This window comes from Triturus cristatus, chromosome 3_2 (assembly GCF_964204655.1).
Source record: "Triturus cristatus chromosome 3_2, aTriCri1.1, whole genome shotgun sequence".
Classification (NCBI taxonomy): Eukaryota; Metazoa; Chordata; class Amphibia; order Caudata; family Salamandridae; genus Triturus; species Triturus cristatus.
In genome coordinates, this window is record NC_140584.1 from 1,183,373,121 (window position 1) to 1,183,400,043 (window position 26,923).

Consider the following 26,923-nt stretch of genomic DNA (forward strand, 5'->3'; position numbering starts at 1 on the left):
TCCTCTGCTGATGCTAATACTGTATTTAGACACTTATTTGCCCATGTCTTCTTCCATTAAATTTTAGCTTTACATATATTACAAATATTTTTTTTTCATAAAGACACATATGTCATCAGCAGAAGATTGCGGTCGCGTGAGTTATAGTTGCCTGCAGTAACTATAACGGGGGAATTTCATTGGTTTTTTATCAGTAAAATGTCCAGCTAACTATAACATGTGTGAAACCTATGGTTTTTTCAGTGAATTTGCAAGGTTTTTTAAATGCTAAGTTACTTTACGCCATTCGTGGCGTGCGCGCCCAGTTAACGCAGTTCGTTCCGTGCGCGCACGGTGCGCGACAGTGAGCACGCGGTGCGCTTCGCACACCGCGCGCCCACTTTACGCAGTTAGTGCCATGCACGCACAGTGGTCACGCGGTGCGCTGCGCGCACCGCGTGCCCACGTTAAGCGGGATGGGCCATGTACGCACGATGCGCTTCGCGCACCGTGCGCACATGGGGGACATATTTTGCGCATCTTTGTGAAATGTATTCTTTGTTAACTTCTTAGACGTTATATGCCATGGGGCAGGGAAAATGTGGATATTTTTTTTTTTTACAATTTTTTACCGTACGCGTACGGTAAGCGTAATCGGCGATTTTCCGAAAAAAAAAATTTTTTTTTTTTGGGCTTGGGGGTGGTTTGGGGACCCCTGTATCAATGCTGGGTGGTTAGGATCTCATGAAACTGCCTCTTTACCCCTTTTTGGGGTTCGTTTTTGCTGCCAAACTCAGGAAGCGAGAGAGAAAATGGCGGCCGCCGCTTCCTGGTTTCGACCGATTCGAATGTTTACTAAGATCTAAGAGCCAATCAGAATCGCGCTCGCGCACGCCACCGTACGCGTACGGTAAGCTTACGGTAAGCGCACGGTAAGCGCACCGTAAGCTGCCACAGATATATATATTGATTTAAAGGCTATTTTCTCAGAATCTACTGAACAGATTTACACCAAACCTACAAAAGGCACTTCCTTGACCTGGGGACTACCTCTCTGCCAAATTTCATTAAATTCTGTTCAGCCGTTCGGGCTGTAGCCCTGTCTAAAGGTCCTATGGAAAAATGCATGGGAAAAACGTGTTTTGGGACCCCCCTTTTATCTCAGCCCCCGCTTGACGAATCCCCCCCGAGACTTTCAGGGTAGGAGCGGAGCGTAGCGCCCCACCTATTTTGAAAAATTTGCGAGGATTCGTCGACCGGCGCCAAAGTTATTCAAAATAGAATGTTGCGGATTTCCTATGGAAACGTGGTCCTAACTATAACTACCTACTGGCGACCGCCAGTAGGTAATATCTGTATATATTGCTATATTATTTACCGTGGGACTCCCACTCCGACGACGGGGAATATTCAAGCATGTGAATCTATGAAAGACACCCCAATACTGGAGAAGAGGGCATCCGCCTCATGTTGAGGCCGCCGAGGTCGTTGGGATCTGGCTCCCTTGTGACGAGTGGAAGCGGCGGAGTCCAGGCGGTGTACTGCATACACACGCGACACGAGGGAGCTGTTCCGGGGCACCGCTGCAGAGTCTCTGAGCCTGGGCAGGCACGGGGAGGGTCGCCTGCCTGATCGCTAGGTCTGGAGTTCGCTGCGAGCTGACAGACTAGCTTGAAGAACTCATGGTCCCCTGACTTTAGAGCGCGCAACGTCCTGCCCCCAACGGAAAGAGTCACCGGCTGCTGCCTGGGGAGTTGCCTGGAGGGCGGCTAGCTGTCGGGACCGTGCAGCCTCACTCGTCGCGCCTACGAGCAGGCGACATGTACCCAGCTAAGCAGACCTCCCGGGCGGCAAAGCAAGCTGCGAAGACGATTTTGACGCAGTGGTGACAGCTTGGTGAGTGCAACCCTAGATTGATACCTGGTGGCAAGAGGCCATATTTAGCTACCTGATCTGCTAAAGGGATTCACAACTACTGCCCAGATAGCAGAGGGGGCCCACTTCGGCTGGTCAGCGCCCGGACACCAGTGGTCACTGTACGGAGCGCACTTTTGTTAACCAGTGCACGCAGACTACTGAGCCCTGAATGCGGCCTTGGGACTGCCCTCCTCCCCCTCCCCCCTCTGGTAGCTCGCTGATCTCCATCCTGGTGTGCCTGGGGCTGCAGCTCTCAGACTATTAATAGCCTCCTGTCTTGGATCAGAGCTTTCACTGAGGTCCAGGGAAATTGCCCAGCAGCCCTTGACATCGGAGTGCGGTGGCTGGAGTGGCTGTGTGCCTAGGTGCTGTGGCGACGTAGATTGGTCTATCCATCAGTATGGGCATAGAGGACAAATCTCAGCCCAAGCTGCAGTTAGAGCAGCCAAAGTTGAGGCAGAGGGAGATGGGAGAGGACCGGTCTCCCAAAAGGCAGAAAGACACGGTCGAGGAATCTGCTGGGAATATCCGACAAATACTTGCAGCGATGCAAAAGAGTTTGTCCACTATCAACTGCAAAATCGACACCCTAGCCTACCACATGTCCGAGAGGCTGGACAAGCACGCCGAACGCCTGGATATGGCTGAGCAACGGGTGTTGGAAGTCTAAGGAACTCAGACGGAGACAGACAATGTCCAGAAGCAGTTGGGGAAAATACTCACAGTACTGCAGGATAAGGCAGAGAACCTGGAGGATAGGTCAGGGGAGGTGTAATATTCGCATCACGGCCTTATGGAATCTACTACAATGGGCAACATGGAGATGTTTATAGAGAAGCTCCTGGCCGAGATATTTTTTCTGCCATGTTTGTGGTTGAGCATGTCCGTCACTCTCTTGGCCCTAGTCCTTCTCCTGGCACTCTGCCGCGCCTAGTCATTGCTAAACTCCTGAATTATAGGCACAGAGATGCTGAGGCAGGCAGGAGAGCAAAGAGATCTTCAATTTGAGGGCTCCTCAATTTCGCTCTTCCCGGACTTCACCATGAAGGTGCAGGAGGCCAGGTGACAATTTGCGCCTTTGAAATGTCGGTTGAGAGAGCATAATCTGGACTACGCTATGCTATACCCGGCCAGATTGAGAGTAACAATGAACGGCAAATCAAAGATTTCTTTAGATCCCAGGTCCCTGCAGAAGGCCCTCAAGGACTACACTAAAACCAACGAGCGGAGTGGAGATCCTGAGAAGCTGGCTGAAGCAGACTTGTAGGAGCAAGACTAACATGATGGTTTGCTGGTACTCTTGCATATCTCCCAAAGATTAGGTGGAAACTGTGATGGAGTTATGATTTGCAACGCAGGGGGGCAGGCGGTCGCCGGCCTCCGGAAAATCAAGGTGACATTGCTATACTAACATTGGAGGCCGCAACTGGCGAATATTGGTGCAGACACTGAGACAATGGACCTGGTGATGGCGGTGGGCCATATACCTTGTCTGGGTAGGAAAGTCTTTGGGATGGCGGTAGCTGCCCACCCCCGTAATATTGAGGCTCTACTAAATTGTATTAGTCGGATGTATATTATGTGCTTAGATGGCATGATCTTATTTCTATTCTAGTGGTACATTTTGCGGCGAGGTAGCAACATCCGCCTCTGTGTGTTACCACCATATGGCGTTCTGCCAGAAAATTTCTAGTTTGAGGGAACGGTGTGTTTTGTGACTATTCTCAGTTGGGGATTGCATGGCGTGGATGGGGTGGGGTGGTTTAAGGGTTTGTTTTTACGATCACAGTGTACTCAGCGCATTCAAATATTTTACTAGTGAGACACCTCTACAGATACGTTTACCGGAGGAACACTGTGGACAGAAATAATGCACGCATAGTTATAAACACCAGCTATGGCGCAGGGCCAGGGTAGCAAAGTACAGTTCCCAACAGGGAACATCAGGGGGCTTAATGACTTCAGGAAGATACGAAAAGTGATAGCTTATCTCACTAGACATGGAATAGATGTTGCACTCCTGCAGGAGACCCAATTGCCCACAGACAGCAAAATTCGAACGCACAGACAACTTCAGGGCCCTTTCCATGCAACAGGTTTGGCCACCCACGCTAAGGGGTTTCTCACATGGGTCACCTGTAGATCAGGGATCACTCTGGAAGCTATAGAGACTGAAACGGGGGACAGATATGCTATTTCTAGGTGCGAAGGGTGGGGAATAGATATGCTCATTGTTACTATTAATGGTCCTAACTTTGATAATCCGAAATTTTATCGGGATCTCCTGGAGCGTCTGAGAGGTGACACCTCACTGCCGCAAATCTGGGGTGGGGATTTTTACTGCGTGCTCGATTCGCCACTGGGCTGCTCCAGGGGCCCTGCCCGTCGACTGCGGCTAATACCATCATTGACGCAATTACTCAGTTGGGTATGTTGGGCTTCTGGCGTTTACGCTGTCCAGGGGTGAGGGCTTCACCCACTATTCTGCCCATTATGATCTCCACACCAGAATCGACTATTGGATCAGCTCCAGATCCTCATTCCCCCAGATTCAAGACTACTCGATACACTCTCGCTCTTACTCAAACCACTCTCCTAATCTGCTGGACAGAGAGCCCGCAAAAGAGACCTCCCCATTCACGTGGCGGTTCCCGCCATACTTGCTACTAGACAGTGTTTTTAAATCAGAATTGTAGGAGGCCATGGAATCTTTTTTTTATATAAATATCTAATTTGTACGTCAGTTTTCCACGGTGTGGGAACCTTCCAAGTCTACAAACGAGAGATAGTCATATCTAAGCACTCGTGGGTCCTCAGCTCTCTGAGAAGACAACTAGATCTTCGAGAAGCGCTTAGTTGACCTGGAGCGAGCAGTCTTGGCGGGGGGGGGCGACAATCAGGCTACAGAGGATTTAAGAAACACGCTGGAGGAATACAATGAAACTGCCGACAGCGTGGTCAAACAAATGGGGAAGTACGCGGTTGCCAAAACATATGGGGAGGGGGAACGGCCAGGTGCTACCTTAGCAGCCCTGCTGCGTGGCAGAAGGGAGTCGGCTGGAGTTACGGAACTATGCGCAATGACTGGGGAGTGGCTGAGAGATCCGACTGCAATAGCCGACAGATTTAGCCAGTATTATACAGACCTGTATCGTTCCAGAGCGTCGGCCGACGGGCTCGTGATCCTCGAATACCTAGAGCATATTAAATTGCCATGCTTGGCAGAAGAACACAGGGAATACCTTAGGAAGCAGCTATATACTTGGGAAGTCCTGCATTAATGACCATGCGCACTGTTGGTGCCCCGGGACGAGACGGTCTCACTTTTGCATTCTACTAAGAGTTCAAGGACCGCCTAGTCCCTCACCTAATCACTCTTTTTGAGGAGATGGGCGAGAAAGGGGAGATGCCCCCCCTCCATGCAGGAAGCCTTGATAGTCACGCTTTTGAAGCCAGGCAAACCTCCTGATAAATGCTCGCCTTTCAGGCCCTTATCTCTACTCAATGTAGACACAGCTGGTTGGGCCTGAACAAGCGGGGTTTGACGCGGGGCGCAGTTTGTACAACCTGCGCACTGTGTTCGGCGCGATACAAGGCCGGAGCTACTACCGTCTTTGACGCATAAAAGGCTTTTGACTCTGTTGAATGGGCCTTCATGATATCAGTATTGAGGCGGATGGGCGTGGGTGACGTCTTCCTACAACTAGTGACGGTCCTATACAATTCCCCGCCTGCCAGGATAAGGGTAGGGGACTCAGTAACTGCGCCTATCATGATATCACGAAGCACCCCCAGGGGTGCCATTTATCGCCCTTCTGCTATAGTGGCGGAGCCTCTAGCGTGTGCCCTCAGAGAATACAATGGGAATAGAGGGATTTGCTTCCCAGGTTATAATCTAATAGTATCTACTTACGTAGATGACATACTTCTGTATGTTAGAGACCCTGAATCCAATTTGTGCAGAGAGAAGTGGTACGATACAGCGGATTCTCTGTCCTCAACATAAATTGGACTAGGTCTATGATTTTCCACCTCACCACTGAGCCTATTGAACTAGATATTCCACTATCCTGGACCACAGAACCGCTGCGCTATCTGGGTGTACAAGTCCACACAGCGGTATTGTGCGAGAATTATGGTAAAGCAATCACTAAATTGGAGGAGGATGTAGAACGCTGGAGCCGTTTACCATTGTCCTTCTGGGCCGCATCTCACTGATGAAAATGGTGGTGCTGCAGAGGTTCCTATTCCTGTTTCTAAATGGGACGATGGTGCTACCTGCTCACTTCTTCAGAGTCGTTAGATCTTTATTGGTAATATAAGCCCGGGTTGGTAAACATTCTCGCGCCAAGTGGGAAATACTAACACTCCCTTACACCATATGGGTGGGGCGGGGGGGAGGGGCGGGGGCTTGGGGCGCCAGATTTGGAGCTTTACTATTGGGCGTCTCAATGTTCACATGCTTACCATTGGGTTCACCAGCAAACTGGCCTACCTCATCTGCAGATCGAAAATTGGCGGCAGCGCCCTCCCCCCTCACAGCGCTGCTATTTCCAGCTCCATCTAGACAAGCCGGTATCCTGGATTCTGTTAACGCTACTGTACACGCATGGCACACCCTGCTGATGAGGCAGGAGGGCACCATCCTATACTCCCACTTGACTCCGATAGAGTGGTGCCAATGGTTGCCATTATTCAGGGAGAGGGAGGTGGCTCACACGTTGGCGACACTCAATATCTCTAAAATTGGAGATTTATTCTTGGAAGGAGGGGTCCATGGGTGGCGTGAGAGGCCCAGGGACATAATGCCACTCTTCTAGCAGGGTTTCACTTCCATAGGGTGAGACACGCTATTCGTGGGTGTCTCGGGGACGATACGTTGGAGCCGCCTGAGTTTGCTCATTTCTTGTTTTTACTGCGCTTAGATTCCACTAACAAGATAGCCTCCATCATTTATAGCATAGTGCAGGATTATCGAAGGAATTTTTTTACCAAGGCCAGGCTGGAGTGGAAAAATTATCTTGGGGAGGCCCTGGATGACACCAATTGGCGTTATTGTTGTGAAGCCACACAGCGCGCATCCTTGAATGGACGATATCACCTCATACACTTCTAATTTCTCAATAGAATTTATTATACTCCGCTGGGCTACATCGATAAGGTCTCCATAACTCTGCGGAATGTGAGCGATGCAGAGCCAATCCTGCTGGGTTTATGCATGTAGCCTGGTCATGTCCCAATGCCGCTAATTACTGGAGATTAATAATTCAAACGCTGAGTGACATTATAGGCTTGCCGCTGGACCCCCTGTTGGCTCTTCTAGGGCACTCAAGACAGTTACGGAAAGATGCACGCCGTTTAGTTGACATGGGCTTACTGGTAGCAAAGCGCAGAATAGCCATGCAATGGGCCAGGGGACCGGTGCACACTTTAGCACAGTGGTCTAAAGATACGATATATTGTAACACGCAATCTGATTTGTATAGTGAATTACTCCCCCCCCCCCCTCCACCCCTCTCCTCCCGGAATCGCCCCAACAGTTTTTGGGGTTTGTTTCAAAGTTATTTGGCCGGAAGGGAGTCAAGCGCGCCCGAGTGAAGGGATCTGACCAGTGGAGATCGACAGGGCTATGGACATGCCCTCTGGGCCCTATCTACACAATTATTTGTTATTTGCTGTGTATGTTATCGCATTGTAATCTTCCTACCTAGTCTGCGGCTGACTAAGAACCTACAGATGTCCATGCGTGGGTATATCATGATTCAGATAGAATGCACGATGTCTCACAGTTTGTATGGCCCTAAAGACTTGATCTTCATTTTAGGTACGGACACTTGACCATCATTGATGTAACACTGACCGTTTCTGTTTTTTTTGCTTTGGTTTCATTGTTAACAGCAAAAACTCAAATAAAATACAATATAAAAAGAAGCTTGCAAGATCCCACTCCCATTGCTAGTGGACATGTCCAATGAGAGCCACTGGCCATGCAGACTATTGTGCGGACCTGCTAACCTGGAGAACGTGCAGCTCAGGCCACACGATAAGAAGTGATAATTGGCAATGGTCTAAAGGGAGTTGAGGGGGACCCTATTGTTAACCCTTGATATTTATTTGTGACATCACTTGCCTCAACAATTCACATGGGCGAAGGTAACACCTAGTGAAAATGAACTATCAGAGAGAAGGTGGCACACTAGCTATTAAACCAAACAGCAACCTTGCCGGACTATGTTTCCCATTAGTCAGCCCTGGGAGCGTTTAGCAGGCAGTGGCTCAGACACGGCTGCAAGCAGTTAGAAGTGCAGTGGAGGCAGTGGAATGGAGGGTTCAGGGGACACCAGCACTAATACCATATGGGCCTCAGAGGCCAGTTAACCGCTTAGTTTCTCCCCCCCTAACCAGAGAAAAGTGTGTCATGTCTACACACAGGTGTGTTACACAGGAGGATTAGGATTGCTCATGACCTCTTGTGGAGTAATCCACATTTTCTGCGTGGTCACTACAAAGGTTTCACCTTTTGCTGAACCCTATATCTTTGTGGGTGTTAAACCTCTGTGCACGTTAACCCTGCTAACCAGTGGTAAAGTGCTGTGCACGCCCTTTAAACATGGCCCAATTGGCATACTCCTACTTGGTATATTTACCTTCCAAGTAAGTCCCTAGTATATGGTACAAAATATACCCACGGCCTGGAAGTTAAATGCTATTTGTGGACTACAGCATCTATTGTGCCCTTTCATACAGCGACAGTGTAGAAGAGGGTATCAGGCCTACCATTATAGGATGGCTGTGGCAGTGTGAAAATTGCAATTCGACCAGTCAAAATAAACCCTTTTAACAGGTCAAAAACACCCTTTTGAATATTAAAAATGTCACCCTATGTAGGCTTTGTTGAGCCACAAAGACAGGGTGCATGGTATTAAAAAGTGGACCATGCAAAAATGTAATGTCAACATGTCACTACGGTGACTAACCCCAAAAAGCTCCTCACAAGCCTTGCTATGTAAAAAAAAAAAAAAGTGCAGCTTAAAATCCAAATACTGTAGCCTGGGAAAGGGATTTGGTAGAACTAATTTTAGAAGTTATTAAAAATCCTACATTTAGAAAGTTACCCTTTCCATGCCTGAAGTTACTGGAGGCTAAATTTGCATTTGTTCTCCCAGGTCTGCTAGCCAGTAATTAAAAGACACACAGATGATGGACAGAATACAGAGCAAATCAAGCATTGACCTACAGCCAATCTGGGTTACATCCATTGTTCTTTTGCTCACCATGCAACCATAGTTGAGACACAGCTTTATGCAAATCAGTCTAGACTCTGTCCATCAAGGGAACAGTCCAGCACTAACTGCCAAGCCAGATCCTCTCTGGATGGGGAAACATGCATCGTGGGACCGGTTTCAGGGCATCACCTCTCATCAGTCAGGCTAGCTTAAACCCAGATCTGTGACTGGGGGGTTATGTTTAGAGGGTTTTATATAGCACATACCTGCCCTGGGGCTCCCCAGCGCTGAGAAGCAAGTGATAACAGGTGCAGCATAGAGTTATTCAGGGAACAACTATGTATTATGTTTTTTCCTGAAGCTTATCTAGTCCGTGAGTAGTCTTAGTTCTTTAGGCATGGAGTTCCAGAGCTTTGGCACTAGGTGGGAGAATGATCTTCCTCCCCATCTAGATCTCTTTATCCTTGTGGTCGTATGAAAAGTTTAAACGCTCCGTCCATCATCATCTTTTGTTTGCCCTATGATGGCAGGGTATGACCAGATGTGTGTCCCTTTTTCACTATGCCCAAGGATGCTTGCTTCAGGTCCAGGGAAGACCTGGCTTGGCAATTCGGGCTAGACTGTTCCAATGAGGAACAAGGTCAAGACTGATTTGTATATGGCTGGGTCTGAAGTGGAGTGGCGAAGTAAGCTAAAGAACGATGATGGATTCAGCCCATATCTGTGACTAGGGGTGAGTATCTGAAAAGTTTCAGCATTCCGTCCATCATCTCCTGCTGTTTGCTTTGTTAGCCAGTAATTGGCATTTAAATAGAAATGAAACGGCCAGGGCAGAGATGACTCCTCTCAACCGGACAGAATGTGCAGGGTAAGGCTGTGAGCATCTTTTTGCCATTTAAGTGCCAAATCCTGCATGAATGTTAAATCCTGCTTGATAGGTCTGCTGGGTTTTATAGATAACAATGAGAGCACATCTGAAATGGAGGGAAGCAGGATGCCAAAACAATTCTAGTGTGTCCACTGTCTGGTTGATAGAAAATCCTACTTTTGTTCCAGCAGACTTCTGTCTCTGTGTTTATTGGGAGTACATTGACTGCCCCATGCTGGATTTTAGTGTTAGATGTAGGAGGACAGTATGATTACCATTGCATACTCCCCACACACAAATCCCCAGCCCTCAGGGTCCATGTTTAGAATAACCGAAGACCTTCACCATCTTGAAAATGGCCATCGTGTTTATTGTTGGCCCCGGGCATTTTGACCATTTGTTAAGGCATGCCCAGGAGCCATTCCCACCCACTAGCTAGTGCCAGACAGAAAAATCGCACCACCAGGCACCTCCATGGTGGAAGACAAATTTAACAATGCAGGAGATAGCATAATATGGAAAAGATGCATGCAATTGTGCCAAAATAGTTCCCGGACCCACCGACAATGGAAAAATGGAAGAGTATATAGAGGACCTACTGATATCGCTGTTTGGCTCGGAAGCCTTCTCTCGTCTCCTGGTGGTGGAGAGCCCATAAATCGCTTGCTGAAAGAATCCACTTGCCCCCCCCCCCACTATTGCCTGCCGCTGCACTGTTGATAATGCTGGTGAAGCAGGAAAAGCTAGTACATAAATGTAAATCCAATTGGCCGCTGTTTCTGATAAGCTGCAATGTGAAAATTGTAATAAAACTAATTGCTAACCAGCTAGCTCTTATTACCAGATTTGGTACAGCCAGATCAGTCCGGTTTTTTTTCAATAGCCTTGTAATCACACTTGCAAGCGATGCACTGGAAGGGGTTGAGGCCAACACATGCCTGGGTAGTGTCATAGACAAGCAGGGCAGCAGGGATGCCTACATCTAGGCAAGAATCGACAAAGAAAGGGCTGCCTTCATTCAGCTACAGGAGATATGGAGCTCCAAGGACCTAACACTGCAAATCAAGATCAGGCTTTAAGTCCAATGTAAAATTGGTCATTATCTATAGAGCAGAAACGTTTAGGACAACAGTGACCACCACCACCAAAGTCCAGACCTTCATCAACATCTGTCTGAGGAAAATCCTCTAAATTCGCTGGCCAAACACCATCAGCAACAACGACCTATGGCAGCAGACTTCCCTACTCCCTGCTCATGAAATAATCATGAAATGGAGCCCAGGGTGGATAGGTCCGACCCTCCGTAAGCCCTTAAACACAAACAAGGCAATCCCTGACCTGGAACTCCCAATGTAAATGGACAAGAGGAAGTCCTAAAAACACCTGGTGCCGAAGCCTTGAGGCAGACTGGAAGGAGATGGATTTCACCTGGAGTTAGATGGAAAGAAAAGCCCTGGACAGAGATGGCTGAAGAATTCTGATTGATGGCCGATAATCCAGGAAGGGTAGTAGGCGTGAGTTTCAAGGTACTATAATTTACGTACTCTACTTGAATTATTAAAAGACTTAAACCCTGATCCAGTCGCTGCAGACTTTTTTCTAAACGCTTTGCAGGCATTCGACTCCCTTGAATGGGGTTCTATCCTTTCCATATTAACTAAGTTGTGGGTATCCCAAAGGTTTATAGACGGATATAGCAGGATTACACATCCCCAGAGGCCATGATCCGAATCAACAATGTAACTTCATTCGGTACTTGGGTATCTTTGTAACAGCGGATCAGGCGAGTTTTCAGGCACGTAATTTATACGTATTACAAAATACACCCTTCTCTGTTCAGGACTCGTATTTCAGTTTGATAGATAGTGAAGTGCGTTCCCTCCTGTGGGATGGTGGCCCTCCTAGGATAGTCCTCAATAAACGGACCCTTAGCTGGTACAACAGGGGAAGGGGGGGGTTGCCTTGCCTCAAATCTAAACGTATAATAGGGCTGCTCAACTAATAACAGTGAACCAATGGGTCCACCAACCATTAACAGAACCGGCGTACCAGATGGACTGGCTGGTGCTGCAGCAGAGGGGGTATCTCCACGAGCTCTACACAGAACCATGGCGACTAACGCTGGAAGGCCCTATGTCAGTGACGGTGCGCCAATGGCACTCGACTCTATCCAAGCTGGGGTGGAAGAACAGGCTTACCAAAGCCACGCCACTTTGGGAATCCCAACCACTTGGCGCCTCACAATTGAGAAAAGGTTTCCCCAGATGGGACTTAATAGGCATTTCAAGCTTGGGAGGCCGTCATACAGGGGTATAAATGCTATCATTTGAACACCTACAAAAAAAACATATGAACTGGCGGAGACGGAGTACTTCCGTTACTTGCAAATCCGTCAAGTAATACAGGCAGCAGTGCCTCAGGGAGCTGAGCTCCTGGAGTCATCGCCTCTGGAATGTAGACTCCTAGAAGAACACATGCCCCGAAAGGCAATCTCGCTTACTTATCGAAAACTGATTAATAACTTACCAGACACGCTTACAGTCCTGAAAGAGCGCTGGCAAGACGAGGACTGGCCTGAAGCCTTAGCCTCCCCGAGCGAAGTAGCAATCAGGGCCCGGTTCAGATCAGTCCAACTTAAAATACTGCACAGGGTATATATTTCCTGCACTACACTTGTGAAAATGGGACGCAAGGCAGAAGCAACCTGTAACAGAGGATGTGGAGAGGCGGGGTTGTTCTACCATATAATATGGGCATGTCGGGTGATTCAGGATTACTGGCGTAAGATTGGGTCATGTATGTCGGGGTGGTGGGAGAAGAGCCTACACCATCGCCCAAGTGGTGCCTGTTAAATGTGTGGGAGGATACAAAACTGGTACAAACGGACCAAACTTGGGTTACCCTGGGTTTTATGCTGGCAAAAAGAAACAACATGCCACTGGAGAGCTGCCCTCCTGCCTACGCTTTCCGATTGGAAAAGAGACATGGACTGGTGCCTGGTGGAGAAAAAAAAGTCTATGTAAAAAGAGGATGCCCCAAGAAGTGGGGGGAAAATCTGGAACAAATGGAACGAATATAGGGGGAACCCATGTACGCCTCCTCTGGGTGAAACACCTTTGTCGACAGACCACTTAGAGACCATTTGAATGGAATTATCGGGACGATTGTGGGGGAAATAGGACAATATCCCAGCAAGGCTCAGTGGGGATGCCCTGTGGTGGGAGGCGATGGGGATTGGTTGTGTACGCGATAATGAAAATGCAAGATGTGTTTCTGCTCTGTTAAGATAATAAGAAGATTTTTTTTTAAAAGTAACTTCAACGAATATATCCATATACCCGCGGCACCTGACAAGGAGGTGCTCTCTCACCCATCCTTTTTTGCTGTTGCACAAGAGCCACTGGTACCGAAACTTCAAGTATACTACTCGGTCTTGGCTACACCAGTTGTTACATATTGATTCCGCTATATGCAAAAGATATACTTTATACATTAGAAACCTAAGATAATGCCTCAAACAGATAGTGAGGGAATACAACCAATTTAGCATCCTGTCAAAAGTAAAGTAACCAATAACCAGCAAAAACATCCGATTTTCCCACTCATCAGTAATAAAGCAATGTTCACACTGGACTGGAATGGTGCAATGACTCCCTTAAATACCTAGGTATCCGACAAGACAACACATTACCCGAGACAGAGCGTTTCCGCAACACGCAGATAAGGCACTAGTTACGTCACCCAAAGGTTCACAAATTAGCATGAAATTGACGAGATATGAGAAATGGCGGATTACCAAAAGTGATGACAAGAAATTAGTCTCCGAATCATATGACATGCTACGTCAATCGCCCCTCACACAACCCACCGCTAGCCAGATCGCTGGGCAAAGGAACTGGGAAGGGATTGGTCGAGAAAGAAATGGAAAGACATACTATAGGGCCACATATATGGCAAGGAGCACAGCTAGTAAGGAAACGGCTACTAAGATAGCCACACAATCAATCAATCAATCAGTTAATTTGTAAAGCGCGCTACTTACCCGCAAGGGTTTCAAGGCGCTAGTGGGGCGGTGATGCTGCTACTGGTCGAAAAGCCAGGTCTTGAGTTGTTTCCTGAAGGTCAGTAGGTCTTCGGTATGTCGTAGGTAGAGGGGGAGGATGTTCCATGTCTTGGCAGCGCGGTGGGAGAAGGATCTGCCTCCGGAAGTGGCTCTACGGATGCACGGGACTGTGGCCAAGGCGTGGTCAGCGGAGCGGAGCATCCTGTTGGGTACGTAGAAGGAGAGTCGGATGTTGAGGTAGGCTGGGCCGGTTTTGTGGAGTGCCTTGTGTGCGTGGATCAGGAGCTTGAAGGAGATCCTTCTGTCGATGGGGAGCCAGTGTAGGTTCCTCAGGTGGGGGGGGGGGGTGATGTGGTCGCGGCGCGGGACGTCGAGGATCAGGCGTGCAGAGGCGTTCTGGATTCTTTGTAGTCTTTTGAGCTTGGACGAGGCTCCGGCGTAGAGGGCGTTTCCGTAGTAGAGTCTGCTGCTGACTAGGGCCTGGGTGACTGTTTTCCTTGTGTTTGTCGGGATCCATCTGTAGATCTTGCGGAGCATGCGGAGGGTGTTGAAGCAGGTGGAGGAGACTGCGTTGACTTGTTTGGTCATGATGAGTTTTGAGTCGAGGATGACTCCCAGGTTGCGTGCGTGGTCAGTAGGGGCCCGGGGGGGGGGGGGGGGGGCGGTCCCCAGTGATGCGGGCCACCAGTAGTCGTCCCATGCCGAGGGGTTGGACCAGAGGATGAGGATCTCTGGTCACATTGGTACCTAACCTCCGTACGGCTTAATAAAGGGAATCCAGACCGAAGCCCCATCCGTTGGGGTGGGGAGGAGGGCACCTTATTACATTTGCTGTGGGACTGTCCACTTTTATCATCTTACTGGCCTAGGATACTGGACGAGATGGACCTAAGGTTTGAGACACAGATCCCACGACTCTCGACATATATAGTACTGGGAATGCCTAACCCCTTTATGTTCCCATTGAAGTCACACAAGGGGAAACAGATGGGAGTGGCTCTGGGGGCAGCGCTCCAGAATATTCTGACACACTGGGGGAACACAAAATACACCTAGATTCCTCAGTTGGCTCCACAGATTATGGTATATTTTGGGGATGGAGCGTATACATGCCTCCCTCACAAACTCAGAAGAAGCATTCAAAGAAGTGTGGAAACCGCTCATTGGCTTGCTGTCAATAGAAGTCCACGAATTCACCTGTCCGAAATATCTTCGCCTCCTTCGGAAAACAAACACAGGAGAATCCTTCGAAACCCATTGAAACCCGATTTGAAAGAGGACACAGTATCTAGATACACAAGAGAAATAGAAAGAAGAGTACCAGTGGGTGGGGGAATGGTTTGAATTACGGTGTTTTACTTCTCTCTTCGGTTTTTGGTTTGTTTCATATAAGATACATAACGCAAATACTATACGACGCAGAAAGCAGACACCTGCCAAACAGATCAAATTCGAATTATGTAATGTATTTGAACTGGTGTATACTACATATTACGGTTTTGTCATAAGCTGTAGGTTACTACTGTTGGCACTACAAAATAAAAATGAAGTTAAACCTAAATATCTAGTTATCTGGGTACACCGGAACTCTGACACAGTAATGTGAGAAAACTATGTGGCAACAATTGCTATGATTATAGAACAAATCATGAACTGGATAGCCTTACCCGGGTGGAAAGGCTTTATGAATAAAGTACTTTACCCAAGCTTTTATCATCATTTGTCAACATACGTATAGCCTTCAATGTGTCCTTCATTTGCACGCTGAAAACGCAGTTAATATGATGGGTATTAGCGGGAGGCAAGGCTAGGATTGGGTGGGGTGGGAAACACACTTCCATTTAATTTGGGTGGTTTGAGGCCCCTGATGCAGAATAATATCATCTATCTTTTGCCCACTATTGGTATTGTCTGAACCCATACATACCTCACGTCAGTGGAGATGGATAGGATGGCCCTCATCCCGCTTCGGTCACTGATTGGTACGCCAACCTCCAGATCAAAAGCATAAACAAGCATTTACAATGCAATAGGTCTCGCATTTGTTAAAGTTGGAGCTATTGGCATTGAAAATGGCAATGTTTTTTACTTTTGCTTTTTTATTTGCAGTAAAGTAATTATGTTTACATAGTGCTATTGCCATTGGAATGACCTTGCGGCGCTGGAGAACGAGTTAATGGGAAATAAAAAGAGAGCCTCTGATGAAGGGAGGTACAGGGTAACGAGGAGAGCGGGGGGGACAGGAGGACAAGGAGAGGGGAGGGACAGACCGTGAGGTACCGGTGGGGGGGATGCCATTAGGAGAGATGAAAGGCTTAGTTGAAAGGAGGATTCCGGAATGAAGCAGAGACTCTGGTAAAGGAAGGGGCAGGATGACAAGGAGAGCCCATGAAGTGCCGGTGGGGAGTGCCATAATGAGAGACTGAAAGATTGTGATAAAATAAGTGACTGGGTGAGAAATGGAGAACCTCTGGTGAAAGGAGGGACAGGATGACATGGGGAGAGATAGCCCGTGAAGTCGGAGGGGAGTGCCATTAGAAGACAGTGAAAGGCTGAGATGAAAGGAGGAGCCCACTAAGAAGCCCCGAGTTTCTGGTGAAAGGAGGGACAGTGTAACAAGGTGAAAGGAGGGACAGTGTGACAAGGCGAGGGGAGAGACTGCCATGAAATACTGGTGGGAGAGCCGTAAAAAGAGACGGAATGGATGAGATGAAGGAGAGACTTAAAGGCTGGGATGAAAAGAGGGACTGGCTGAAAAACAGAGAGCCTCTGGTAAAAGGAGGGGCAGAATGACACGGAGAGCGGAGAGACAGCCAATGGGGAGTGCCATTAGGAGAGATGAAAAGCTGAGGTGAAAGGAGGAGTCCGGTATGAAGCAGAGACTCTGGTGAGGGAAGGGGCAGGATGAAAAGGTAGAGTCCATGAAGTGCCAGAGGGGAGTGCGCAATGAGAGACTGAAAGATTGTGATGAAATAAGTGACTGGGTGAAAAAAAGAAAGCCTCCGGTGAAAGGAGGGACAGAATGACGAGTGGAGAGATAGCCCGTGAAGTACTGGTTGGGAGTGCCACTAGATCACAGTGAAAGGCTGAGGTGAAGGGAGGAGTCCACTAAGAAGCTGAGAGCCTCTGGAGAAAGGAGGAATAGTGTGAAAATGTGAAAGGAGGGTCTTTGTAACAAGGTGAAAGGAAGGACAGTGTGACAAGGAGAGCGTAGAGACAGTAATGAAGTAGTGGTAATGTTTTCACGTATGTTATTTTGTTTACAGTGGAGGTTTTTTATTGTAAATTAGAGTTAAAGCTATTGAGGCTGTAAATCAAGCGATCAGTGCTCAGGAGACAGCGGGAAGGAAAGTGGTTCAGCGTTGAGGAGGGGTGGGGAGATGAGATGCTGGGACATGAGAGCAAGTTGGGTTAACAGTATACAGCGGGAGGGGATGATCTGGGTACAGGAGAACAACGAGCTGTTGGCCCGGAACTTTCAGAAAAGCAAATCAATTGGGTTACCAGTGTGAAATAAAGAAATGCCAATTAATAGTGAAAGTGACTCTGTTCTTAGACAATGAAAGGCGCACTTAAAGTCAAAGCGTCGCTATTTAGAAAATAAATAACGATGCAAGGCGGTGCTGATTGCTCGCTGCCACACATCCCTGTCCATTTTTCCATGTGTGTACTTACTTCAACGTCTGAGTCAAAACACATCAGTGGGTATATGAGCCTTTTGGATCTGACAACAAAAAGGTAACAAGACAAGCCCGGCGGAGCGTGGCGCGCGCGCTTGGCGGGGGAGCGGACCCTTTGAAGTGCGATGCCAAACGGATTGCATGGCGGCACGATGCGCGTGATTGTGCGCGTGCTCGCCATGCAATCCGCTTTTCGGAGCACTTTTAAATGCCCCTTACTATAGTCTCGCTTTGCGATCGCTTACGCGATAGCAAGGCGAGACCTAAAAAAAGGCACAACCACCTGGTCCAAGAAAGGACTGAGCAGGAAGGCTGGGTGATAAGTTATTTATTCCCCACCACTGCCTTTGCATTACCGCCCGCTGCTGCTTCGAACTCATGAGCCTTAAGCAATATCACAACTGCAGATATTAGGACTTCAAACTGAGAAGAGCAGATAACAAGCATTGGCATAGCCAATAGGTCTCGCCTTTGGGGCCTTATATGTTTTTAGCCATGCAACAGTTGATGTTGTTGCACCAAAAATATTGTGCTGCATAACTAAATACTTATAAGGTCCCAAAAGCGAGACCTATTGGCTATGCCAATGCTTGTTACGTTTTCCTACAAAAAGGAATTACGGGCAGCATCCGGAATAGCATCACGGTATAGAAAAATCTACACAAACGTATGGCAAATATTATTTGGCTAATTCTGAAAGCGCCATTGGATGTGTTTACAAGCTAGAGAGAAAGGCAACATTTAGAGTGAGCGTTGAGTGCCGCATGATGATGCATAAATGTGCAGATGTGCACATTCTCATTTCTCTGCACATACTGATCACGTGGTTGCTCGGCGGGGTACATGTGGCCGGTGCTGTGCTTTACTCCGCTTTGTTGTGCACGTGTTCACCTGCGTATTTTACTCAGGACGGTTTGCGTACTTTGCACAGGTTGTATGTGGATAGAAAAAATAAAAAAGACAGGCACCAGTATAAAGTGTGCAAAAAAAAATAAAAAATATGCGAATCAGCCGGGCAGCAGCAGGAGAGATACGAAAGTTGAAGCAGAACCCTGCTCTTGCACAAGCCTCCCCTTCTTCCTGGCCTCCACGCTTTTTGCTCTCTCCCTACTGGTTCAAGACTTCTGCTGGAGAGAGCTCCGCAGCTATTCATTTTATAAGCCAGCCTTGGTAATGTCACCGTAAACAATTAATTCCCTCCCAGCCCCCCTCCTTCTTCCTCCTTGAACTGAAATAATTCACTTGTTGTGAGCCCCTCCCCCGGAAAATTGACAGATAAGAAAGGTGTAGCGTGCAAGGTCTAGAAGTTTTTGATCTTTTAAACCAGAAAACAAAATTACACATTAATTGTGTCCCTCCCAATATCCGAGCAACTGCTGATCTCTGTTCCATCTGTGGACGGGGGCGGCTGATGGGGTGGGCAGGGGTCCTCGGCGCATCACGGTGCTTCAGGGTAAGATACTTTATCAAAGAAAAAGTTTTTAAGAAGGTGCAAATTCTGTGAAAAAATGTGTTTATTTTTTTACACAATTGTGTCTGTCATTTCGTGAACCCCTCCCCTTGCCTCTATAAGACACCTGCTCTCTCCCCCTTCCACCTCCTCAAGGCATGGGATTTAAATCTCAAATTCTCCCAAAAAGCGTGACATGAAAACCGGTCATATTCCGGGAGGGTCTGTTTTCTGTATTAAGAAGACGTGCTAGAGTCAGGGACTGCAGAGTAGAAAAGAAATTAGAGAAAATGTACTGTTTTTTTTATGACAAACTTTCTCCCATGCTGGAAACATCACATTTTCAAATCAAACGAGCACGCTTATGTCCGTCATCAGTACAACATGAACCCATGCGGATCTGGGTCTAGGCGCTGTAAGTAATGTATGTGGGAAAATAGGTAGCACTATTCAGCTGAACGGTACTCCTATTATCAACCTCGAACGGATGAAACGCTGGTTCGCCTCCCACGATAACTCAAGCTGCGTTCTACAGGTTATGCACAGATGAGCGCAGTAGGCGCTTTAACCCCATGATCTATTTTACTTGCATTAGGGCCTGTGACTTGGTGCTCGCTGATATCTACAGCTGGTGAATGGCATTTTCACAGTGTTCGTCAGGGTACAGAGCACCGCAGCGGGTTGTGCATTCACCCGTTGAGCCAACTTGCTGTGACAGGATGGAAGATGGGACAAGCAGCTGTGTAAAATTAAACAAAAATATATATCCTATTGGTTTTTTTTTCCTTATGAAACCTTGGCGTGCAGCTGGAGGCTTTCTGGCAGATGGGCAATTTGTTCAATTGAAAAAAGTAAAAAACGGTTTTAAAAAATCTCTCATACACTTACAACGAATAAACTATCCAGCAGGGGGCACCATTGACTGCTATCATTCGACCAGAACCACATGGCCTGGCCCTGTAGTAAGGCAATGTCTAATTGGCATGAGGCGTTATTCATCTCACTATCCGTCATAGTGGTTAAGATGCCATTGGATCCTCAGGTGGCATTTTTGGATTGGGTGCCAGAGATTCCTACCGTTCACAAAAGGTTTATTGCAATCGCGCCTCTGTTGGCCAAGAGATTGGGTGCTTCCAATTGGGGTATGGGAAGATGTCCAAATTTGAAACCGTGGCTTTAGTTTCTTATATTTTGCAATGAGCAACTAAAATTGCAAGCGGAACTTGTGACCCGCCGCCTCATCCAAGCCCAGAGATATTTGGAACTGCTGAAAACCTAAAGACTGTAGAATAATATGGGACCTTTCAATACATGTATAAGAGGTGTCTGCTTGTTATTACAGTTTGTAGATTATGGTATACTTTTGACATAATGCTTTCTTTGTTACCATGTGAAGACAGAGTGCAGATATTACTGTGCATTTACTTGAAGAGGACTATTGTACTGTACCCCATGGAAATGAGGTGACACCCCATCACTTTAGATTCCTGCCATATAATATACTGCACGATGCCTGCTCACCTGTTAGGTTTCTCGCCTGAAAAATATATCATTCGATGGTAGTGCCTTTTCTTTCTGTATTATTGACTCATATGTATTATTCTTTTATCTTTTGAAAATAATAAATATTTATATATATTTTTTTTAAAGAACCAAATCACTCATGCCCTCTGATCGCGTACAACTGCCACCCTGTTATGTGCCAATTTAGAAATCTGACAATGAATTCAATTCTAAATTACTTTATTCGATGAAAACAAAATTAATCATGAAAGTTCAGAAATACATCACAGATAAAAACTCTAAAAACAGACAATTCACATTAGCAAATGGTCATTTTCCTAGTTCTCAGAGACGCACATAAAAAGGAAGCGACACTAAGACAGGTTAGAGGGTCAGGCAACATTTGTAAAAAGTGTAAGGCTGGACGATATGGTCTAAAATTAAGCATACGTAAAAGAGGAGTTAAAAATCTTTTCAGATGATTACAATAAAATTTACAAAAGAAGAAAATGTGCAAATCAGTTTGACGCGAGAAATTATTACAAGGGCAACAAGGAAGATCATTACTAGAATAGATACCAGCAGGGTGGCCCAACATACATGGAATATAATTATGGCAGAACCTTAACAGAATTAATCTGTGCCGAGGGATTGTTATAAACTCCAAATAGGAGGATATCCCTGCAGTGGGCCCTCAATATGTATTCCCCGATAGTCGATTTATTATGGTGTGCATTCATTCTCGCAACATTGGCAAAGGCAAAACAAGCATTAGCAATGTTTGCAGCACATTAGCCTGGGTGCTGAAACATCTACTGTTCTTTAACATGGAGGGAAAGTAAGCACCAAACTGCATGACACCCAGGTATGGGAACACATGGAGAGAAATATTGCCTTTCAGCAGGAAATGGTATAGCCCAAAGCTCTGTTTTTAATATAAAACCAGAGCTTTCGGTGGTCATATCACTGAAATTACAAGATTGGAAACATATATTATCATCTACGTATGCTCGTGGAAGACAATTTCTATGGACTGAAATCTAGAGAATGCTAAAATTATTCTGGTCGTTTACTGACCTCTTCTGGTTGTTTTCTATCAAGAAAGTTAAATAGAGGCAGTTTCCAGAAAAAAATTAAACAAGCATTGGCATAGCCAATAGGTCTCACTTTTGGGACCTTATAACTGTTTAGCCATGAAACGGTTGATGTTGAACTAAATACTTATAAGGTCCCAAAAGCGAGACCTGTTGGCAATGCTAATGCTTTTTACTGCAAGAAACGGGTGTGAACAGATAGCGTCTCGTGGGAAATGTGTGCAACTGCTCAAACACTTTCTACTCGAATCAGTGTCGCAGTTGTGCCTGAGTGACTTTTGCACACCTCACCTTATGAGTGTTAATTGCGCTACTGGTGAGTTCTCGTAATAAGCACATATTTTTTACAATAAAATTATGCACATGACGCAAAGTAAGAAGTTTTGGTGTGACCCAGTCATAGTATATAATATATTATTTGGGGGTGGTGGGAGAATCGGGAAAGAAGGTGGCAACAAATAATTATGGAGCACTTACTCACCCAAAGGCCTGTTTTTTGGGCGCTATGGCCTCTGACGTGTATGGTTCAGACTTGACACTTCTACTCTGGAACCCGTCGGACGGTTTGCGCTGTTATCGACGACGCTGATGAAGTTATCGGCGGTGACTTGCACGCGGTGTCTCTTTAACAGGTGCAGCTTATTCAGCGCGAGCGCTTGACCGGCAATCAAGGACTATTGTCGAGGGACTGCAGATTGACAAGTCTTTGACCCGAGCCTGACACGTGCAGTGGAATGACCAAGTCACGCGCGCCCAGCACCTCATGAATAATAAATACAGCAGGCGGCAGCCAAGGAACACGTGTTAAGAGCTGCGCTGCGAGAGCAGGAATCAGAATTTTGACCGGGCCTCTTGTCACTGCCCGCGGGGACGGCGAGAGAAACACGAAGTGATCATGATGTATGTTTTTCTGAATTTGCGGTGTCAGAGAGAAATGTCTTGTTGGATTTTTGCTGCCGAAATGGGACAAGGGCGAACTTTTTCCATTTCCAAAAGAAGGGTAAACAAGCACGCGAGTGGTGCGCACCGCGCGTGGTGCGTACCGCACTAATTAACAAGCATTGAAAGCGTGCGTCATCGCGATCGCTCTGAAAGTGATCACGATGACGCACGAGTTTTCAAAGTGCTGCTGAAGGCTAGCGGTTCGCGCGTGCACGGTCGCGTGAACGCAAGCACTAGGCCAGCCAGCAGCACTCTGAAAACTCACATACAAAATGTCTCTCCGAGCCAGCGCATGCGCTGGGCTCAGCGAGACCTAAAAAGGAAGTCCCTCAGCAGAAAGCAATTCTGGTAATTCACTGACCACTACTGGTCGTTTTCTATCAAGACAGTTAAATAGAGGCAGTTGAACAAGCAGAAAGCAATTCTGGTATTTTACTGACCGTAAGTGGTAGTTTTCTATCAAGATAGTTAAATAGAGGTAGTTGAACATAAAAATGTCCCTACGTGGAAGCAGACAAGTCCTAGGGCTAATCTCCAGAGCCCACAAAGTACATACACATAAGTATATAAAAGAGGTCTTGAATGCTCGACCTAAAAATAGGTAGTGCTACCCCAGGAACCTGCAGCTCTGCCGAGTGGGCGGATCCATCAATACGGACAGAAGACCAAACTGGCACCCAGTCAGAGACTTAGTGTATGCCCAAGTAGGTATACAGTGGCGGTGCGGGCATCCATTAGGGCGCTAGGGCGTTGACCCAAAAGCCGCGTCCACCCGTCCGACACCAGAGGTGAGGCAGTCATTTAGCAGAGGCTCAGCCGAGCTCCCTCAGTGGCTATGTCTGAAGGGGGTGGGCGGGGCAGCCAGCAGGTTGACTCCCACATTCATGCTGACTGACATGTCATTGTCAGACCCAGCAGGCCAGGGGGTGGCGCGGGGCGCACAGCAGGCAGCAGTGCGCATGTTGGGTTTGGGTCGGAGAATGTTTCCGACCAGCCCAGTCATGCGCACTAGTGTTTCATGTGGCTGGTGGCTGCACATTAGGAGAGAGAGGGTTGACCAATGCCGCAGCCCTCGGTCTCCTAATGGGCGACGTGTATCCCTGCTAAGCCAATCCTGGCGCTGCTGGAGCAGCGTCTGTATTGGTTGAGAGTGGTTGCCACACTCGCACCAGCAGCATCTGGATTGGTGTATAGTTGCCGCCGGCGGGCGACACTAGTACACAGCTCTGGGCCGGGACCGCAGCATGCATTAACCCCTTCCCTGCTCATGACGGAACCGTTCCGTCATGACAATCCTGTTGGCGGCCGCTCCGCCTGCGCGGCGCTGTTTTCCCGCCTGTGCGAGGGGACAACGCAAATGGGCGGAGTCATGACGGAACCGTTCCGTCATGAGCACAGCTCAACTGTGGCTCATGACGGAGCGGCTCCGTCATGAGCACAGGCCCGCCGCGCTGCCCCCCTGCCCCCCCCCAGCGCTGCAGCGGAATGTCCGCAGCAGCGAAGGGGTTAAGGCTGCAGGCAGCGCTTGGGCATAAAGATGAAACCAAGACGTCAGAGGAGAAGAAAGGAGAGTGTGTGTTAAGGAGCAGAAAAAGGGACAGACTGCGAGCTGGACTAGCTGCGAGGATGTGTGTCGTGCCTTCTCTCTTAGTGTTTTTGGCGGGGCTGCTGCTGCTGCGAGGCACCTGCACAGAGCCGAAGAGAGCAGTACCTGTCCAGGTAAGATCATTTGTCAGCGTTATAAGTCTGTGAGTCGGCTCGTGCCGCCAACCCAACACCGGAATTTCTCAAAGACCTTAAATAACATATCTGGTATTATCATCCATCCACGTTAATATCGGTACGGTGCTTATTTCGTTAATTTGGAATTTTATAACGCTGAGGCCGCTTTTTTAGGTATTGATTTTGCCACATGCAAATTTACGCACAGATTTCCGTCGCCGGTTGCCAAGCCTCTAAACTATTTTGCTGGCTCTATTTCAAAGGCCGCATTGCCAATATAAATAAATGCACAGTTTACAGTTTCTATGGTCTCTCCCTCAACCTTCAGCGGTCTTAAGTTTCGTATCAAAAGTTGGAGAGAGGAGCGATGTGGGTGAGCGAGCATGCTCAGGGGTTGGAGTGGGTCAGTGCAGGGCATCTTGCAGACTCTTCACTGTACTCTGCTAGTATATTCCGTGCATGCCCTTCTAGCTCCATAGTCCATACTCTCTCTGTCTTGTCTATTACACTTGTACAGGCACTCTTACGTCCACCACTTTAAAATGTCACCAGACGCCACTGTAGGTAAAGTTCCTGCTATCTACCTTTGGATGGGCTGTACTGAACTCCCGTAGGAGCCATGACGTCAGCATGCATGCAACAGGTTCAGTCCTGAACCGAGGCCAATTGCGTGAGTGTGTTATTAGTTGCGGAGTCCTCCTCAAGGTCTAGGGCGTATTCAAAACTAGGGTTTCTGTGCTCCCATTTCCCCCTCAGCACAGGTTACTGAGTAGCCCTGTTGGGTGTACCATTGAGGATACAATTTAATAATTGTTGTTACTTTTTTACTGAATTAATGGCCCTGTTTAACTGATATGAGAAGCAAGTGTGCAGAGAGAACGTCCAAATATAAAGCAACATCCAAATGCAAACATGCCAACATTTCGGAGGTGGAAAGTTGGAGATTTATCGAAAAAAATAATTGGGAGAATGTATTTCTCCCATTGCCATGTATTGAAGGCGAGGTAATCCCAGTTCAGTGTTTAAACTGATCCAAGAGCTCACTCCACCGTTCTTAGTGGTATCTGATTTATATTTGGCCCTCATGCTTTTCAGATGTCCTTTGTCTTCAAAGTAAGATTTTAAACGTCTAGTGACGTTGATGTGGGGTTCAAAAACCACGACAATAGTTTCAGAAGTCGCGGGAGTGAGCACCGCTGAAAAGCACATCGCAAATCTAGTTTACAACAGAATTCTTTTGTCTGAATTTCACAGGCCGGCAAATATCGTGGCTTGTGAGGCACTTGAGACTATTGAGTGGTCGTGTGTAATTGGGTCCTCGTGCTCACTTACACTGAGCGGGAGAGCATAGGCCAATCTTAAGTGTTGAATGCGACCTGCATTTTTTCATGTAAAAGGATGGTGTCGGAATGGAAGTCGTGCCGGCGTCTTGACTGCCGTAGCAATAGTTGCATTTCTTGAACCACGGTGCATGGTGGTGCGTGCCTCCACAGCCCCGTGCTCGGAAATAGCATTATTTAGCCCGAGAGCCCGCTAAGCGGCGGCGATGACAGTATCCGCGCCTCAGACAGCATGTGCTGGATTCTGCAGGAGCCTGCCCCTTATTGGCTGCCGGTGTTGCTGCTTGCCAGTCCGATAGGTTTCCACAGGCATCTCTGCGCTGCGTTGGAGGGACGGGAGCCCTGTCAGTGCGGCAGAGGTGCTAACGTGGAATAACAAGGAATGTCAGGAATGCAGCTGAAATCCAGCCACGCTGCTGCTCGTTCCTGAGCTCCCTAGGCCAGGGGAGTTAATGTTTAGAGAGATGGCGGGACATGCACCCGCCTTTGGCCAATTGCAGGCTTTCAGTTTTTGAAAGCCACACGCAAAGGCCAATGAGTTCAACTTTTCAGCAAACTTGTGCGTGTGGCTTTTTTTAGCCACACCTACGAGTCTGCTGAAAAGCTGAAGTGATTCCAAGAGGTCATTTTCTAGAGCAGCAAATGCGTGCTGTGCTAGGCTTGACCTAAAAAATAGTTTTTAAAGCTTTTTTCGAGACAGATACAGTTTCCAGGTAATTCATATAGGTTCCCTAGATATAGAGTATGTAGGGTATTTTTCACGTACTTCAACCATTTAATATTGTCTGTATGTTCTAGGGCAAAACAATCCATTATTATTTGTTGGGTAAGGGACACAGTATCTCTACACCATACTGAATGACAAAGAAGAATAGGAGCTACATTAATCTGATCAGTTATATAGGGGATGTTAACCTCTTGATGTAATTTAAAATTAAGAAAGCTAATTACAAGGAAACTCACATATGATTATAGGGTAGCACACTTAGAACTACAAACAGACCATTGTTTTGGGCATATGCCAATTATGGACGAAACACATTCACTCACTCGAGGGAGACATGCTTCATCATTGGGTTCCTCCAGCATAAGGGGACCGCAAGGTACTCCGTATGGGCTACGACTTAACCCGAAAGGGA

At 47.4% G+C, this 26,923-nt stretch overlaps 1 protein-coding gene across 7 annotated transcripts in view; it reads right to left on the reverse strand.

The window, feature by feature from the left end:
• Window positions 1–26,923, reverse strand: part of TTLL4 (tubulin tyrosine ligase like 4) — a 525,559-nt gene that overhangs the window by 485,141 nt on the left and 13,495 nt on the right. The window lies entirely within an intron of this gene.